General features: G+C 33.9%; 1 non-coding gene across 1 annotated transcript; it reads left to right on the forward strand.

Annotated features, from left to right (window-relative positions):
* The first annotated feature begins 5,983 nt into the window (after positions 1–5,983).
* Positions 5,984–6,055, forward strand: TRNAA-UGC (transfer RNA alanine (anticodon UGC)). The gene has a single exon. It is a non-coding gene; the product is annotated as a tRNA-Ala (tRNA).
* The last annotated feature ends 1,367 nt before the right edge of the window (positions 6,056–7,422 follow it).

Consider the following 7,422-nt stretch of genomic DNA (forward strand, 5'->3'; position numbering starts at 1 on the left):
CATACGTATGTATTACAAAATTAAGTGCAAAGATAAACTGCAAAGTTAAAAGCGTCCCTCCACAAAGATCAGTTGAAAGTTAAGAAATACCAATTGATAGATTTACAGCATTAATAATAAATGCTATAAAGCTATAATAAAATTGCTATTTATAGTTTGTAACTGCGATACTGTTTCATTTCGTTTCGGTATGAAGGTGCTAGCATGTATCACATCTGGTGATGTATGCTAACACTTTCATACCTGTAGGTGGTATCTTCACATCTGGTGTTATCATGTATACATATAGTTTACTGTATTATGAATTACATACATAATAAATTATTGTATTAGGAATTACATACATAATACAGTAATTTTACAAGAATTATTCGGCATACGTCTTCAGTAATCTTAGGCGTAGCAGCTTCGTTATAGCATTCCTAATGCCAAGTGTTCAAAGCATTCCTGAAAGAGGACGTGTGGAGTGTCACTATAATACTCGTAAGCATAATATGTTAAAAGCAAATCTTTCCAAAGTTATCTAATTGCCATAATGATTTTTATTAAGTAGCTACTAATAAGAAATAAAATTGATTTGCTGTTTGATTTTTGGCACTACGCACTGTAATGAATAAGTATTGATTTATCTTTTGTCTTTCGGTTACTGGGAACGCAACGCAAATGAAATAACAATTTAATTACTTATGCACATAATTTTGAGGTATTATTACTACACTGACACACTTCTAACGAGAGCCCTGCTCCCGTGAATTGGAAAGGAAAAGAACTACCATTCCTTTTTTGGCGATCACTGTCCATTCGCTCAGCAAAGCGAATCGTATCTTTAAATCAATTCCGGGGAGAATCTCCAACTCCGTCCAGCATCCTTCTATGCTCAGGTAAGGAATCTCAGATCGAATTCAGTGATGCGTCCCTCAGTTATGCGGCCATAAATCTTGCAACCGTGTTAAACTGACATACAAAAATGTCTAATTCCATAAAGAATTTCCCGTAAAGTTTCGCAAGGCAACTTCTCAGAGTTTTGATGTTGCTAGTGTATTTCTATTAATGCGATATCCGTTCTATAATAGAAAATGATGTTGTGTTCCCTAACTGCTATAGAAATTCGTACTTTTAATTGATTTGTGGTCTGCTATTGACAGTAGTTCCGACATTTCAAAACAAGAAGTTTTTTGTAAAAAACGTTAAGAGCTAGTACTTCATCAACATTTATATAGGTTATGAAATTCAGGGCATCGCTGAGAGAACGAAGAATAAAATTCTCTGTCTACAATTTAACCTCCCTGAGATCTACTGAATATACAGATCCCGTGCATTTGGTGTTTGCAACCTACCGTGCTGTACCCTCGAATTACTAGTTGCGCCCAATGAGCAGTATATTCCAGAAAATTGTGCATTACACGGAGCAGTGATCCATAATGGTAATTTAATTGTGATCATTTTGCATGAGCAAAAGTCTTCTTGTTTATTTAATCAAGCAAATTCGTAGATTTTAAGTAACTGATTCATGTTATTCGAAAAGCAATAGGAGATGAAATTGCCATTTGCAATAATGAAAAGTAATAGTTCTTTCAATTAAACAATAATAAAAAGAAAAGTAATAGTTCTTTATAAAAAGAAAAGTAATAACTCTTTCAATTAAACGAAGTTTGTCAAGCAACTTCTTTTCTTTGATAGTCCTTTAATTAATTAAAATGTAAATCTTATATGTTTTAAAGCATCACCAAAGTAAAACTGTGTAAAAAACTTACTCTTAATATCACCATTTAAAGGAAACTACTTATTCCATAATAACAAACACAACCTCAAAAGAAATTTCTGATTGTTAAGAGTAATAATTCAGGTAAATGTATTTTAAAGCCTGCATGACAGAAAAAAAAAATGTTATTTAGTTGCTGGGTATGAAATATCGGATTTTTGGGATGAGAATGTTTTCGTGTTATAAAGCAGGATCAGATATGGCAACCGTGAATTAGGCATTAAAATTTAAATACTCATGTATGTGCTCAGCAAAAATTTAAGTGGCATATTTTTGCATGTGTCATTTGACTTTTTGATTAAAATTGCGCTATTCATTTTTCGTCGTTGGCATCGCCCAGTTACTTGCTGGTTGATCATGTCAGAAGTCCGAACTGAAAAACTTGAATAGAAAACTGATTATTAACTTGTACGAATTTAAAAATTTATTTCTAGAAGCCCTATGTCCTTAATACAGGCAGGCTAGTCCAGTGTACCTCAAGAAAGAGAATGAGTCGTTTTTTACATGTTAGGACTAAGACTCAATATATTCCCTTGGGAGCTTATTATATAGTGAAAGGAGCTTGGCGTTCCTCAATTAGTTGCTTCTAGACGAATCGACGAAATGATTTATTTTCCATTATAAACTCGTAGTAAATTAATTTATTTACTTCTAAGAATAGACTTGTAGATGTCTTCATTACAATTCGCCATTGTTCGATCATCTCTTATATTCTGTCCTCCTTCCTTCGCTTGCTGAACTGCATTCCCCCTTTTTCGTCTTATTAAACCAGTTCGCGGGTACTTTATGCCACAGTGTAATAAAACTCCAAAAATATATTAAAAGTCGCCAAGAATTTCATTATAACAGATATATGATCGAATGGTTAACGCAGAGAATAGTCTAAAACGGATGCTTTTCTTTCAGAAGTTTAAAACTATCCACTTTATCTAGGAACGTATTGCTATTAGTAGCGCTTTCGACTATGTTCTCAACTCTACTAGAGGCAATATGTGGATCCTGACAGACAGCAGAAGCTTCATCAAGTATTTAAAGAACTGGTTGAAGAGCACGGTGAGTACTTTTAAAATTATTATTTCCAGTTAGTTTCAAAGGAAACGTGTGTTTCCAATGGATACTTTCACATGCGGGTGTGCCTGGAAACGAGACCTCTATTATGCTGCTTAGAAGGGATTGTGATTTCTCTGATTCCAGTACCACTGTCTTGTATCCTTCGAAAATTCAATCCATCCATAGAATTAAAATGAATTCGACCTGGCAAACCCCTATTATTCACCACTTCGGTACGCAGAAAAAGCCCCAGTCTCTTTCTGCAGTGCAGGAGATCCGGGGTCGGCCTTGGAGCAGCTTCGTATTGGACGCCTTCGTTGTTATGACGTTTGTGTAGGGGGGGGGCAAAATCTTTCTCTGCTTGTATTTCTTTTCCTCCCTGATACTCCTCATCTCCTGAACTGTATGGTCATTTCCCCTGGACAGTTGATGACACAGCAAGATTCTGTTTGTGATGTATTTTGTTGCGTGGTCATGTTAGACTTGCTGTAGATTTGATGTAAGCAGAAATAACAGCGGCAACAAAACTATCCACAACGAAGGAGGTAATCAAATATCTCAAAAGACCATTCGGAACTTACATAAAAACCGACAGCATAAATAAAAAAGGTTTTGAAGATATCTGAATTTCTGATATGATCTTTGAAACTGAGCAGCAAACAACTCCCATCAATAATTGATACTTATGCAAACTGACTTTCGGAAACTATAAGAATATATGCAAATGTAATCTATACGACAGTTTCCCGTCACTTGCAAATCCTTGACCAAATCAAATATCTTAATAAATGCATTCTCCTTGAATGCGTTGGGAAAGACCTGACATCTTGCCTGGAAGTTTGCTATTTTCTATCCTGTGGAGCACAGAGTTTCTTTTTTTGATAAGAATAGTGACATGTAAGGAAAACTGGTTTTATGCAATAATCCTTAACTATTTGTTCAATGATTAGATGCTAATAATTCTAAAGACATGCTGTTTTTAAATATTTTAGCCCAAATACTTTCTAAAAGTGTATCTGTGTGTAAATGAAAAAAGCGCCCCTCGTTTTATGTATTAACCTTTTGCTAAATATCTTGTTCTTCTCAGTTAAGCCCCATAAAATTCCATTCAACAACAAAATCACAAAATTGTTACAAATAGCATATCTTTAATTTCCTATACCTACTCTAGTGCACTGTACATAAAAAATGTTTTATTCCATACAATGTTGCCACTGTTCGCTTTCAGATCGTGGAGTTTGTTAGCGAAACATTCATCAAGATTCTACAAAATATGAAATATAAAATTCAAAATCCAAGTTCACCTTTTTGGGTATATAAACTACATTACTGAAAATTTGATAGCTCTAAGTACGGTCGCTTTTTCATAATACGAGGAACATACATACATACATGCATGCAGATTCTTCATCATTTTTTTTTCTTTAAAAGTTATGCAGAGCAATAATACTTAGTGACAACAATTTGAAAAGTGATTGGACGTTTATAGTGGACGACGCAGAATCCCGTTTCGAGACTAGCAGCCCATTTGGGTTAACACAATTTTGGGCTAAAAATTCACAATTTTAAGATTTTTCTCCTTTCACCATACATATTTTTAGACTTCTTTGTAAGCTTTTGGGGTATTTTTAGACCTTTTGGTCAATGTCTTCGAGAGGAAATTGTTCTCCTATAACATAGATTAAGAAATATCTTAACCACATATTGTTGAATTTCTGTGAAGTTAGCTTGAATGCAATTGCATATAATAAAGAAGGTGAATCTAATAGGTGCCTAATTCTATTAATGAAAATGATTGTTAACAGAATTCTTACTGTATAAATTTTTCATTACTAAAGCCGTTATTTCATATGCCACAACCGTAAAATAAAAATCTTAACCAAAATTTTAGTTTCGTTCTCATAGAATATTTGGTTAACATTTACTCTATGGTACCCTTTGGCGAATGGTCTTTTTTCTGATGCCAAGATCTGCGCCAGGCAGGAGAGGCATCAGTTTCGAGATGGTGCCGATCCTTTCGCCCTCTACGCAAAACAAAAACAAGAAGTCAAAGATTTACACAAACTCGGTGTCCGTGTTCACATCGACCTATTTTAACTTGAAAAAATATCAGAGAATTGCACAAAATAGGCATTGCGCACTGCCTTAATTTTGTCCATGTACACATAAATTTATTTTCACTTAAACATAATCAGGAAGCTAAAACAAAGTTAAAGCTACCATGTTAACCAGAAAAAGTTCGCCGCTGTCTTAACGCACAGAGACGAACAAATAACCAAAAATACACAAACAGAGAGTAATAACTAACCAAAAATGCATATTTTCTAGCATAAAAACGTTAAAAAAGAAATATTTTAACAAAAATTAACGCACAGAGATGAATAAATGAACGAAACGTCAATTTTTTTAACATACTTTTTTTTTTTTCACGTGTAAATTTTCACGCTTGCCACTATCATCTCCTTGCATCCTCCAGTAAGCAATTCAGTTAAATTTTTGGTCGCTTCGGCTCATCCGCTGTTAATCAACATTCATCCTCTTATCCACCTCAGACATACTCAAATGGTAGTACCCACTGCAAACTAATAGCAAGTTCAAAATCCAAGACCATAGCACGCATATCCAAGCAAACACAGCAACTGAAAACCAAACCCGGATCCATACGAAAGGGTTACTATTACAAAAAATAGCCAAAATCTAAACTTATCACAACACATTTGGCAATATTCGCAAAAATAACCCCTTTTTAATGAAAAAAACTAATAAAAACCACAATTTTCGCCAATATTATCAACATTAGGGTTACCGAAAAACCTATTTCACGCAGCGGGCTTCCAGATTTCAGGAACAACCAATACCACTTGGCGATTTTTCCAGGCGTAAACCAAGGGGTACAGTACAGTAAACATCAACAGAATATTGTCGTTACGAATTCCTGTTTAAAAGTTTTCTAGGTTTCTTAATAATTATTTGCAAAGAATTAGGTATTTATATAGAATGATGCATCCTAACTCACTTTAAAAATAAATGTGAAAAATTTATATGTGATACCCAGCGTTTCTTTCACCGATATTCGAAAGCTAAGCTTTTCCTGCACCTTCTCTGTTGAAACACCTGCTGCAAAGTAGGTTAGTGCGAGTAGTTCTTTAACGCAAAGATGGTGCGTTATGGGGGGGTGTAGCTCAGTGGTAGAGCGTTCGCTTTGCTTGTGAAAGGCCCAGGATTCGATCCCCCGCACCTCCAGTTAAGCTTTTTCTTTTTTCACGAAATCTGTTTTGTCGTTAAACTGGTATGCTCTTAAAATTCTGTACCATTTTAAACACACTCTTTTATTTTCAGATTTTAAATGTTATTTATTAAAGATGCGTTCATAGAATTAATTTTGTATATTTATTTCTAATGTACTAATACACACACACACACAAAAAAAAAAAAAAAAAAAAGAACGCGATTTTTTGTTTCGTAATTTCACTTTGGAAAACATCATTCATTCGTGTGGTGCCCCACCTCTCTTTTCGCTAATTTTACCTTCTGAACAGCAAGATCTGCAAATACTTACGAGACGGAAATGTAAAACATTTCTCAGAAATGAGTTAAAGGTTTTAACAGATCAGATGAACTCAGGAATGAGTTAAAGGTTTATCAAATAACGCGTATACTTTAAGTACTAATACAAGTATAGTATCCTAAAAATTCTAATATTTACAGCATCCATTTTCACCTTCTTTTCAAGCAAGCTGCACAGTTTCATTTCTATAGCAAGTCATTATTTCGTATAAGCGAAGTATTAAGGTGATGTTATAGGATACGTTTCTCGGAGGAAGACAACCATTGCACTGCTTACGGCTATGTAGTTGTTGCAATGCTTGAATTCCATTTCCAAAAAAAGAACCGGTAGCAGTTTTCTGGTTCATTGCAACCACATGAAAGAGCAGAAATTATTCTGAAAATTAACGGATTTGTGTCAAATTATTAGACATATAAATAAGAAATATTCAAAATGAGCGTAAGGTAACTGTTTAAAAAGAATGCAATATGAAGCATTTCTCAACAATCTTTTGGTTATTGATTTGGCTGGTTAAATATCAAATATGTAAAGTACTCGAGGAATATTTGCATGAAAAAGGAGTACCTTCGTGGAGGATTATTCAAGAAAACTCATTCCATGTAGATGCGGAGACTGAAAATTGATTGTTAAAATCGATTACTGAAAACTTTTCGCATGTAGATGTATTAATATAGTTTGTGTAATTTTAAAAGATTTTTCTCATAACTCTTGCTTGGTTGCAAAAGATATTTCCGCTGCGTTACATTGAGCTATAAATGGAGCGAAAAATACTTTAATAGTTAGTGCAAATGTTAATATAAGGATGAGAGATTTTACCTTCAGTGATCTGAAGTTCAGTATCTATGACAATATGCTGTTTTGCTTACTGAAAGCTTTAAATACATTTTAATTATTATGGTTTTAAAACTGTTTACACTTTTATTATTTTTGCCTGTTTCAGAAGTAGTTTCGATTTAACTTCACTAAATTAATGATACTGTTTGAATGATTATTTATAAATCAAGAAAGGTAAAAGTCATGAAAAATTATTTTTAAACCACAA

This window comes from Stegodyphus dumicola, chromosome 3 (assembly GCF_044657685.1).
Source record: "Stegodyphus dumicola isolate Sdum_Otavi_A_Nest chromosome 3, ASM4465768v1".
NCBI classification, from domain to species: Eukaryota; Metazoa; Arthropoda; class Arachnida; order Araneae; family Eresidae; genus Stegodyphus; species Stegodyphus dumicola.